This window comes from Triturus cristatus, chromosome 8, assembly GCF_964204655.1.
Source record: "Triturus cristatus chromosome 8, aTriCri1.1, whole genome shotgun sequence".
NCBI lineage: Eukaryota > Metazoa > Chordata > Amphibia > Caudata > Salamandridae > Triturus > Triturus cristatus.
The window spans coordinates 305,419,858-305,432,901 of NC_140591.1; positions in this window are offsets into that span (position 1 = coordinate 305,419,858).

Below are 13,044 nucleotides of genomic sequence, written 5' to 3' on the forward strand. Positions count from 1 at the left end.
TTCACGTCCCAAAAAAGCCTCACACAATCTGTCACCTTCAAACATCTGATTTATTGGCTAGTTATCCAACACCATCCCCCTCCCAGTTAAATCGAATCTTTGCACTATCCCGACCATCTCCTCTGCCTGAACTAAACATTAGCCTTATTCTACCCTGGCACACTCATTCAGGAAACTAATCCCTATCACCCCTAAAAACCATAACACACCTTCACCAAAACAGTCTTGTCAGAGTTGCACTGTTTGCCCCGCAGCTGCATATCTGCAATCAAACACAAACTGGAAATTTCAGACACCATCAATCTTCACAGTCTTGACATTCTTTTCCTCACTGAGACCTGGTTCAATGACCTCTCATACTATTTTTGATCTTCTGCTACCCACCGACTATTCCATCTTTCGAAATGACCGAACAGATAAAGTTGGGGGAGGTGTTGCAGTCATCTTAAGAAACTCCCTACAATTCAAGGTTTTTCCCAACAGCTCCTTCCGTACATTTGAATGCTTTTCTCTGGAGCTTCAAGTGCAACACTGCCCCCCTTTCAGATTTCATGCTATTTATTACCCGTCTGGTGACTGCTCCTCCTTCGTGGAGGAATTCACCGATTTTGCCAGCAACCAGTACTCTCAAAGTGACACAGATTTTTCTGGGAGACTTTAACATTCACTGGGGCTCTTTGGAAGACTCAGCTGCCAATAGGCTTGCCACTTTTTTTTCAGTAAATGATCTTATCCAACATTGCACGGAACCAACTCACTCTAAGGGCTCCATCCTTGACCTTGTTATATCCAAAGCAGTTATGCTAACTATTGCGGACCCTATTCCAAGTAGACTGGTCCGACCACTTCCTCATCCCCTTCTCTCTGCATCTATCTCACTCTGTTACTCTTGGCCAACTTGAAAGGACTACTACCTGGTTCCGTAACACCAAAAACATTGACCTTGACACACTGTACATTTATGCTATGCTATCTCTTCCAATGTTAGACCTCAATTCTGATGTCAACAATCTTACCTCCCAATGCCTTTCCAGTCTTGCAGTCGAAATTGATAAGGTTGCTCCACTTCAAAGCAAAAAGAAAAGGCCTATTCCTTCTGCACCATGGTTCAATAAATCCCTTTATGAAGAATGGAAGAACTTGAGATGCCTGGAGAGAGAATCTCCATCTACCACTAATCTCTCTAATCTACGTTCAGCAAGATCAAAATACCACAAACAAATCTTCTGTGAAGAAGCATCACACTTCAGAACCCTCCTTGACTCTGCCAAAAACAGACCCCAAAAAACGTTTTGCCCTCATCAAAAATACAAATTTCTCTCCCTCAACCATCAAGCCTGACGATCCTCCATAGAAAGCAGCATTGAGTAAATGGGGTTAGAGTAGATGTAAGTGATATACAGTGAATTCATTTAATTTTGTATTCTAACATGTTTTTCTCTGACTTTATTAATAGTTTGCATTTGGGCCTTGGAGGGTGACTGATGTCCTCATCCTCTGTGGCAACCACGCATGCGCCCCACAGTTCTGCTCTCAAGTCAATGAAGTCATTTGACGGACAGCCCAAACCTAGCAAGGACATGAGAAAGTTAACTCCTGACCCTACAAGAGAAAGACCCAGCAACATTGTACCTTAACATTATCGATCATAATACGAAATGCTTGTGAGAATAAAGCTTGTGGGTATTAAAATTAGAGGATGGGGAATTAGACAATAGACTTAAGAAAAATATTGCACTTAGTATGGTGTGATGTCCTCTCCCCACTGCTTGGCCCAATCAAATTGTGGGTGAACATAGAATTCAAACATTTGGGGGTGGAGCATACACTTGAATTTGGTATAACAGAGGTAAGTTCTAGTTAGTTAGACACACTTGATGCGGAGATGCAGATGCTGATGCTGTGCTGAGATGCTGCCAGATTTTCCTGCAACCTGACTGAATAATGCTACACAAGGGAAATTCGCGGAACAACTGAGGCGGCACATCCAGGGAAGGGTCCGGACGCACCTGAACCGGACAGAGTAGCACCAGAGAGGGGTGTAACGCTGGCGTTACACTAGATGTGGTCACTTTCCTATCCTGAAACTCTGACACTTGGATGTCGGGGTCCTCACACCATTCTAGGTAAATATAATTGTAGGGTAAATGCCCCGTACTTGCTTTCTGTCCTTACTCTCCTCGGGTGCTGTCATTGCAAAGAATTATGAATGCAACTGATTATAAGCTAACTGTGCTATTTTTCCCGATGGAGATTTCTGGTTTAGTTATGCGTATATTGATTTGACTCACAAAATTATTAATTCAGATAAACTTATAAAACTTCCCCGGAGTCTGTGGTTCTTTAAATCAAAGTTAAATGCATTATTGTCTTTCCTCCCTATTCTAATCTTCTACTAAATCTTATCGAATGTACATTTACTCAGGAGACAGGAATGGTAAGAATACTGGTGTAAAGGTTTCCGAGGGTAAAATAAAATTGATGAATAGTGGACATTTGCCAGCTCAATGTGTGTATGAATGTATATGGGCCCAAATGTGTGTTGTGTGTATGAAAGTGTTTGAAACTGGTAAACTCCGCTGCATCAATATTGACCATGCGGTGGCATGTAGACCACTGTGGGGCCTGGCCTGGCTCCCACGCGGGGCGCACCCGCGTAGTGCCTAAAAAGCAACCACAACGAGAACGTTTTTTTTTTTTTTTTTTTTTTTTGTCCTCATGCGCCACCAAGGTTCTATGTGCGAGATCGATAGGTTAGCAAACAAAATGCTACCTCAGTCGGCAACTGGAGGGGACCAAACGATGAGCGAGAACCTCGTCCCATAGCAGTAGAGCTTGACATACCAACGATCAACATAGCGTAACCTTACAGAGGATTTTGAAAATCCACCAGAATACTGAACAAGAGTATCCAGGCATTACTCATACCCAGACATAGGATAAATGGCTTAATCATTGGACCTGGGAAAAAAAAAAAAAACCCAGACTCTCAATGATCCCATCTCAGGAGGCGCCAAAAAGATCTTTTCTCAGGATTCCCTATTCTGACCAAGTCCAGCTTGGAGACTTGCAGGGCAGAAGCAAACCATTCAATAACAGAGGGAGGTGAACAGTCCTTCCACTTCTTGCATATCTCCCTTCTAGCAAGCAATATTGCATAGAAGACTAACTTTTTCGCCATATTGGAGACCCCCTCTAGAATTCCAAAGATCACTAACTGAGAATCTAATACTATGTTGAAATCGACAGAAGTTGACAGAATCTTACAAATGGCTTCCCAGAACTGCGACAAAGAAGGGCACTCGTAAAACATGTGGATGTCCGAGGCAGCCAAGAGACCACATCTAGCACACTTCACCATGTTCCCCTGAATAAATTTGGACAGGCGAAGGGGAGAGTAGTACGCTCTGTGGATAGTATACCGGCTTCACGACATCCCACATCATTCTACATGATTTTCCCCATAACTCTTGCAGGTTGGTATTGCTTATATCTGACCCCCAAAGCTCATCAGGTAGCAGAAATTCCCCGTCCAACTCCTCCAAAATCAAATTGTACCATGACGAGATCTCTTTCCTGGCAGGGGGTTTGTCGATCAACAAATTTATGAAAGTACTGTAGCCACCTAATGGGGGCTTACTTCTCTGAGAGGGCTGTGCTATATAAGATCTATACCAACTGGACATCTGCAGATAATTTAGCCTAGATAGGCCAGAACCAATCTTCCCACTCAGGCAATCCCAAGAAAGCAATTCACCCTCAACAAATAGGTCTCCCCAACACTCCAACCCTGCCTCCCTGATGGGTAATGCAAGCAAGTCACACAACCAGGTCGGGGGATCGGGGAGATCCCATAAGGGAGTCCTACTGCCATAATACCCTATTTTAATGGCTTTTAGAACCTGGGCCCAAGTCCTTGCCATCCCCAGTAGGATCTTCAGTTTAATCTTTTTGAAGTACTTCGGATCCCCAAATTTCAAAAGGAATCCAAACTGACTAACCCCCTCTCCATCAAGCAGGGTGGTGTATAGAGTTCCCACACCAAACTCTAATGGCTTCTTTAACAGCATTCTGGCATGGGAAAGCTGGAACGCCCATGCATACAACTGGATGTCCGGAGCAGCCAAGCCCCCCTTTTCCCTACGCCTCCTTATCTTTTTCCACGAGATTCTTGGAAGATGTTTATTCCAAATAAATGTGTTAATCTCGGCCTGGAATGTTTTAATAAGGATTGGATCGAAGTACAGGGGAATAGTGTTAAATAAAAAGGAAAGCTTTGGCAGAACCGACATCTTGACCAGATTAGACCGTCCCAGTAACGACAGAGGGAGACAAGACCAGGACTGAAGTAACTTACGACAGTCCTTAACTATCTTTGAAAAATTGATATTGACAATCTGGTCTAAATCCTCAACAATATCAAGGCCCAGGTATCTCAACTTCTTTCCTGGCTGAATACCGGCAATACTCAAACCCTGGTCCATACTCCAAGTCATCATCTCAGTTTTTGTGGCATTGATCTCATATCCAGATACTTCTCCAAATGCAGAGGCTAGCTTGAATATTTCTGGAAGAGCCATATGGGCATCGGAAGTATAAATAAGGATGTCATCCGCGTACAGGGCCACTTTTCTCTCCCAGCCCCTACACGCAAACTCCTTGATGTTAGCATTATCCCTCAGGCTTTGGGCAAAGGGTTCAACATACAAATCAAATAGGAGCGGAGAGAGAGGGCAACCCTGCCTTGTACCTCTCGAGATGTTGAAGGGATCAGATAAACTTCCATTCACCAATACACAAGCACTTGGGTTCTGATATAAAAGGCCAATTGTCCGACGAAACCCTGATCCCACCCCGAACTTCTCCAGGGTCTCCGACAGATACAACCAATTCACTCTGTCGAAGGCCTTGGCGGCATCCAAGGTAAGGACCGCCAAGGGGGAAGGCTCCAAAACTGCCAGATCTATTGCCCCAATTAAGTCATATGTCAGTTCATATAACTGGCGCCCTTTGACAAACCCTTTCTGATCGGGATGCAAGATTTTAGGTGCAACAAGAGCTAGTCTATTGGCCAAAATTGAAGCAAATAGTTTATAATCTGCATTCAGAATGGAAATAGGCCTATATGAACTACATGCCGTTGGTGGTTTCCCCGGTTTTAAAATTACAGTGATGGACGCACTGTCCCAGGACTTCGGGGGAGACCCACCAGCCAGTAAGATGTAATTAAATAGTAGAACCAAGAAAGAGACAAGTTCCCGCTCGAGTACTTTATATAATTCAGCCGGGAGTCCGTCTGTACCAGACGCCTTCCCCTTTTTGGCATTGTATAAGGCCTTGATGACTTCCTCCTCCGAAATTTCACCATCTAATACTTCGCTCTGCTCAGCAGAAAGTGCTGGAAGGGTGATCTTGCTAAGCCAATCTCTGATGGTATTTAAACTAATGTTCTTGTCTTCACAATAAATATTCTGAAAAAAATCTCTAAAGGCAGATCTAATATCATCATCACGGGAGAGTGGGGAACCATTGACTCTAATCACCTCGATGTTATTCCGTACTTGGTCCGTTTTGGTTTTCCAGGCCAATAGTTTCCCCGCTCCTTCTCCATATTGAAAATGTGCAAGTTTGCTGGCCTCCCACCTTTCTTGAACCCGCTGATTTAGAATCGAAGCTAGATGGCCCCTTGAGGAAAGTAAACTCTCAGACAAAGAAGAGCGAACCGCTTCTGTGTTATAGTTATCGACTTGATCTAATTGGGTCTGAATCTTAGCAATATTAGCTTCCGCTGACATAACGGCCTCCCTATATTCCTTCCTCCTGAACGCCATTTTATTTGTAATGAGCCCTCTCAGAAATGCTTTCAGAGAGTCCCATACAATTCCGATGTCTGCCGAGCCAACATTTACCCTTAAAAAGAGGCTCACCTCAGACTTGAGGAAAAGAACGTCTTCTGAGTGAGAGAGTAAGGAACGATCAAAGGACCAACTCCTCACCGGCGCACTTAATAGTGATATAAGATCCAAAGCTATAGCAGAGTGGTCAGACAAGTGTATTGGAAGGTATTTAATATCTTTAACAAGATCTACTAAGGAATGGCTAATTAGTATAAAGTCAATTCTAGATTGATGGTTGTATTTGTGATTTCTATAGGAGACACCCTGTTGTTCCCCTGCCCTTAACCTCCAAATATCTGCATATCCAAACTGCTTCATTGCATTTAACAAAACGGACCTTGATTTAGATGAAGTTAGGGATCGACTATTGCGAGATTTATCCAGTGAGGGATTTAGGACAATATTAAAATCACCAGCAAAAACTACAGGTTCTGGAAAGGTCAAGAGGTGAGATAGAATTACCTCTAATGAAGACGGGTCGTCCTGATTGGGACCGTAATACCCCACCAGAGTTATCTGAGTACCCGAGATGGAGAGAGCAGCGATTACCCATCTACCTGCAGGATCGACTTTGAAATCTAATACCCTAGCTCTGAGAATTTTTTTGAAAATAATCGATACTCCTCTACAGGTCAAAGACTGTGAAGTAGAAATTGCAAAGTCGATCCACTTATTGCTTTTGACTAACGCGTCCATTTCATCCTGAGTCAAGTGCGTCTCCTGCAATATAATGACCTGTGCCTCTGAGTCTCTAAGATATTGTAATATTTTCCTAGCCCTGGCTTTAGTACGCAGGCCATTCACATTCCATGATAATATCTTTAAATTAACCAAAGCCATGATATTAGATAACTGACCCTAAGAATACAAAACCTTGCGTAGGTGCCCTCATTTGTCTGACCTAACCTTATAGCAGACAACAACATATCTAAGATTTTCATATTCAAAGCAAAATATAATAGAACACTAAGATGGCACAAGAGGAATTTTTTAATCGTTTTACCCCGTGACCCTCCCAAGCCCCCCCATCCTCACCCCACCCACCCCCCCCTGGAGAACCCGTGGTGTATCTAACCGGATCAAATCCAGCAGATGGCACCCCTAACTCAAGCTCCCATGCTTCCCACCAATCCCTGAACTGAGTTACGCTCAAAAAAAAAAAAAAAAAAGTTCAGAGTAACCGTTGATATTTATGGAAGGTGGTTAGGAAAAGGAAAGTATATAAAGAAATTTCTTGTTTACCCTCTTTTTTTTTTTTTGTTGTTGTTTGTTGTTTTTTATTTATTTATTTTTTTTATACTTTTCCTACCACCTCACTCCCCTTTTCCCTTATCATTTTCCCATTTCTTTTCCCTTCCCCCCTCTCAAATAGCAGCATTCAAGTGATTGTACCTAGCCTTCAGAATCAATTCCTTCCTTAACTCTAACTTAACCCGTTGTCTTATTGCCCAATTCTAAGAGGAGCTCGTCAGCAGCTTGCACTGTACTTATGTTAGACATTTTGTTGTTGAACATCACCCTCAAGACGGCAGGGAAAACCAACTGGGCGGTGGCTCCCAACTTTCTAAATGCTTCAAGCCGCCTTCCAAACTCCCACTGTTTTTCTAACGTAGCCCTGGATAGATCGGACCTAATAAGAAAAGTAAATCCCTTTCCTGGAAGAGATTTTTGTTTCAAAGCTAAATTAAGAATCCGCTCTTTGAGGGCGTAGGTGTGGAAGTTGACGAGGATTTTGCGAGGCTTAGGTCTTTGCTGGTTCCTCCTAAATGGGTCCCTATGGACCCTTTGAATGTCAATGGCCAGTTCTTCTGAAGACTGATCTAGATCCAACGACTCCTTCAATAACTGCACCACATAAGTTTTAACATCAGAACCTTCGGAGCCCTCTGGTACATTAAGTATACGGATATTAGGGGGGGAGGAGCCTAGCGCGCAATCAAGATGGCCGCGTAGGTGCGAGGCTCCCGAGGACCTCCGCGACCTCCTATTACTATCCTGAACATATCCTGTCCCAGATGAGGGGACTGTGTTGCTGAGCCCGAGCTGAGGTGGCGCCCGTTTTCCGCTTCCAAATCGGACCTCAGACACCGAATTTAGCACCGATTGAGGTTTGCGGCCTTCTCCTAGCCGAACCCCGGATTTGCGTTGTGGGGCGATCCAGTGATGAAGTGAATAACAGCGGCGGACGGGGCTTGGTGGCTCACGTAACCCGCACTTTCACTTTCGCTTTCGCACCCTCCTTGCTGTCTATGCGAGGTTGGGTCGCGGGGCTTTGTGTGTTGGTGTGGCCTCGCTGGGGGGCCCTGCCGGCCCGCTGGCTGTGATCCGCCCCGCAGATCTGGGGTGGCACCCCCCCGGAGCCCGTGGACCGGCTTGCCCGCCCTTCACGACGTGGCTGGTGCGATCGGGAGACTGGGACCATGGCCACGAAACAAGATGGCGATCGGGCAAAGGTAAAATCGACCCGGCGTGGCGCGGCCCATCAGTCCAACAGCATGGATCGCTATACCCTCCAGAAGGGATCTCCTGAGGTGCCACGCAGGTCCCCTGAGGGCCCTACTGATGCCCCCGATCTGCCCACGGATCTGACTCTGCGGGATGTCATGGGCGCCATCGCCGAGATGAGGGCCTCTGTGGGCCAGCGTTTTGACACACTGGCGCAGAAGATCGACTCGGTCCTCGTAGATGTTGGCCTGATAAGGGCCGATCTCTCCAATACCAACGACCGAGTCGATTCTTTGGCCCACACCGCATCGGGCCTTACGACAGTCGTGGTGGCCCTGCAAATGGAGGTGCGCCGGCTTGCTCGGGCGAGTGCGCTGATGGATCGTCGCCTGGAGGACTCCGAGAGTCGGGCCCGGAGGAACAACATCCGTATCATCGGGGTGCCTGAGGGACGTGAGGAGGCGGCGGCGGACCTTTTCGTGGAAGACCTGATTGTTACCCATCTCCAGCCACGGGGGCTGAGTAAATTCTTTGCTGTGGAGAGGGCCCACAGGGTTCCCGGGGGAAGGCCTAAGGTCGGAGCCGCTCCGAGACCTCTCATCGCCCGGATTTTTAATTTTCGGGACAGAGACGCTATCCTGCAATCATCCAGACTACAGGGACCGATTAGACTTGACAATATGGACATTAATTTCTATCCTGATTTCACCCCTGCGGTCCAGAAGCAGAGACTGAGCTTCCTTGGTGTCAAGCGCCGTCTTCGGGACCTAAATCTCAAATACGCCATGCTTTTCCCAGCTAAGCTGCGAGTGGAGGTGGAAGGTCGCACACACTTTTTTGATCGTCCCGAAGCGGCCGGGGACTGGCTGGATACTCTGTCTGGAGATCGGGATCGGGGTGGCGGGGGGGAGCGGCCGGGGGAGAGGGCTCGCCGGATCAAGACTGAGGGACTAATATTAGGCCTCGATCGGGACGAAAATGATGCCACTTTTGACTATACGTCGAATTGCTTAAGTTCCCCTCCTATGGAGGTTGTGTAGGGTCTCTTGGGGTTCTCCCTCCCCCTCTGGGGGTCTAGTTAGTTTAACTATCTATGGGGCGACAGGCACACTGCACGTTGGGGGGGCTGTCTGGGCTCATGCAGGGGTGCAGGGCGGGGGGAGTTTTGTTGGGGTGGGTGGGCAGGGATGGGGTGTTGTTCGTTATTATCACAAGGCAACCCTTTTTTGTGTTGGTTCTACTGTGCTCTCGGGGGGACGAATGATGGTTTCTGTGTATGATGGGGGGTAGGGAATTAACTTTGTTGTCTTGGAACGTCAATGGACTGGGGGACAGGATCAAACTAGGTGTGGTCCTACAGTATCTGAAGCGACTCTCGCCTGATGTGGTCTTCCTGCAGGAGACACACCTTATTGGCAATTCCTTCTGCGCCATGAATCGGCGTGGCTACCGCCTCGTGGCCCACTCGGGCTTTACGTCAGGCTCGAGGGGTGTGGGTATCATGGTAAAGAACTCGCTCCCGTTAGAAATTGATGAGGTGCTCCACGATGACAGGGGACGTTACACTGTCTTGGTGGGGAGAATGGAGGGCAAAGTGATTGTCTTTGTGTCAGTGTACGTCCCACCGGGGTTGCAGTCGACCACCTTTGCAGATCTGGGGCGCCTCCTCCTTGGCCTTCCGGGGGGGCTTCTGGTGGTGGGGGGGGATTTCAACGCGGTGGTTTCTGGGACTGTGGATCGTCAACCCCCTAGGGACCTCCCCCGGGCACAGGCGTGGCTATCCGGCCTCTTGGATACACTGGGATTGGTGGACTGCTGGCGCTTAAAACATCCCACGCAGCTGCAATACACTTTCCACTCGGGGGCCCATGGTAGTCTCTCACGGCTTGATTATGTCCTTGTCCCGGCGGCCCATGTCGGGAGGGTGGGGGAGGTGCGCCATTTGGCACGGGGTATCTCAGACCACTCCCCGTTATTGTTGCATTTTGATGTCTTTCCGAGGGCTGAGAGCAGGGTGGTCCCAATCAATTCCTGGTACCTGCGCGACCCCACCATTCGCGCTGACTTGATTAAATCCCTCCAGCGCTACTTTGAGGAGAATGTGGGGTCAGTGCCTTCAGCTATCTCCCTGTGGGAGGCCTTCAAAACAGTACTTAGAGGGGAGGCCCTATCCCTTATTTCCCACGCCCGGAGGCGCGAGCGGGAGGAGGTGACCCGGGTGGCGGCTGAAATAGCTGAGCTGGAGGGTAATCTAGAAGATGGGGTGACGGATGCTGCACTACATGTCCTCCAGCTCAAGCAGGCGGCTTATAGGGCCCTCGTTACGGAGGCGGCCAGGGGCCTTAGTAGAGAGCAACAGGGGCGACTGTATGACGTGGGTGATAAGGCTGGTAAACTGATAGCGTGGTTGGATAAAAAGGAGAGAGCGAATCGTGTGGTCCCGCTGATTGAGAAAACGAATGGTGTGTGTGTAACTGAGCCAGAAGAAATTGTCTCCTGTTTCGCGGAGTATTTCCGCGAGGTGTATTCCCCGGTCTCTTCTTGCTCGGAAGAGGATTCCCGTGCCCTGCTCAGGGATATCGCGCTGCCTTCCCTGTCCGGGGAGGACAGGGTGTCGCTGGACGCCGCCCCCACCTCCGACGAAATCGCCCTCGCCATACGCTCGGTCGCTTCTGGCAAGGCCATGGGCCCGAACGGTATCCCTATCGAGCTGTATAAGTTGCGACCGGATACATTGGCGCCTCACCTCCGCGCAATGTTCCTCGCGGCCCACTCGCTGGGCTCCCTCCCGCTTGACCAGCGTCTGGCTACTATCGTGGTGATCCACAAGGAAGGGAGACCTCGGGATCGGGTTACTTCTTATCGGCCTATTTCATTACTGAATGCGGAGCCCAAAATTCTCGCTAAGGTACTCGCCAATCGGCTGGTCGGTGTGGTGGGAGATCTGGTTCATCAGGACCAGTCTGGCTTTATTCCCCATCGCAATACAGCCCTTAATCTGCGGCGTTTGCATGGGGTGCTTGCGCGCGTCTCATTTATACGGGAACCGGCCATCTTGGCGTCCTTGGACGCCACCATGGCGTTTGACACGCTTGAGTGGCCATACATCTGGGCGATGCTTGCGAAGTTCGGATTTGGCCCAGGATTCATCAGTTGGGTCAAATTGTTGTATGCGAGCCCATTGGCGCAGGTGGTCGTGAACGGAAGAGTATCGGCCCCGTTTGAGCTCGGCCGGGGCACGCGACAGGGCTGTCCCTTGTCGCCGCTTCTTTTTGCGCTTGCCTTGGAACCCCTGGCGGAGTGGCTGCGGTGGGAGCCTTCCATCCGTGGTCTCCGTTGGACCCCCGAGTATGAGGACCGCGTATCCCTATACGCTGATGACATCCTTCTGTACCTAGCCTCCCCACGTAAATCACTTATAGTGCTAGTTGATGTTTTACACTCGTTTGGTCGTAACTCCGGTCTCGTCATCAACTGGGCTAAATCGTGTGTGTATGTTCTCTCTGGGGAGGCCCCTATTCTCCCGCGGGGCTGTCCGATCCAGATCGCCCCGCAGGGATTTCGGTATCTGGGTGTCTTCATTACTCTGGACCCGGAGGCCCGGTATGAACGGAATCTGCTTCCCCCCCTCCAGCGTCTGCGGGTAGATGTCGCACGCTGGCGGCGCCTGCCGCTCTCGCCGCTCGGCCGGGCGGCATTGTTCAAGATGATGTCTCTGCCGCGTTTTCTGTACGCTTTGCAGAACACTATGGACTTGGTCCCGGCGCGCTACTTCCGTGAGGTGGAGAGTCTGCAACGCCGCCTGTTCTGGGACGGGAGGCCGCGCATTGCTCTGGCTAAGCTGACGCTCCCATGGTTTGACGGGGGGATTGCCCTCCCGGATATTAAACGGTACTATTGGGCCTCCCAGCTTGCTGCCATTAACCATGGCCTCTACGGGCCCGCCTTAAACCCGGCATTTGAAATGGACAAGATGCTCCTGCCAGGTGGCGACTACAATCGAGCGCTCTACTCTAGCGCGCCCGACGCTCGTCTGACGGGCCCCACGCGTGTCATGGTGCAAGTCTGGCACGCGGCCAATGCAGCTATGGGGTGGAAGGACCGTTTGACCCGGGCATCACCACTATACGCGTCTGAGCGGTTAGGTTCCCTGTGGACCTCTAAGGGCTTCGAGAAGTGGGACATAATAGGTATCAGTAAAGTGGGGGATCTTTGGACGAGGGGAGGATTTAAAACGTTCGATATGCTGCGGACGGAATTTCAGTTGCAGGGCAGTGAATACTTTCGGTATTTGCAGGTCCGTCATGCGCTGGGCTCCGTCTTCTCGGACGTGGCCTCCATCCCGGAATATTCCCCCCTGGAGGATAGAATGCTGGATGGGCACGTCCCGGACAGCACGATCTCACTTATATACAAAAAGCTCATAAAAGACCGCTCGGGCCTGTTGACTGCCCTTCGTGCGGCTTGGGTTGCCGACGGGCTGGAGTTGGACGACGAGGACTGGACCTCCGCGGTGGCCTCCCCGAAGGAGGTGGCCATACCGGCTCGCCTTCGCTTCGTCCAGCTCAAGATACTCCACCGGGTCTACATGACGGGGCCAAAGCTTCTGCGTATGGGCTATGCTGGAGATGGGTTGTGTAAGCGTGGGTTTGGTGCTTTGGGGACCTTTATGCATATTTTGTGGGAGTGCCCGGAGGTAGAG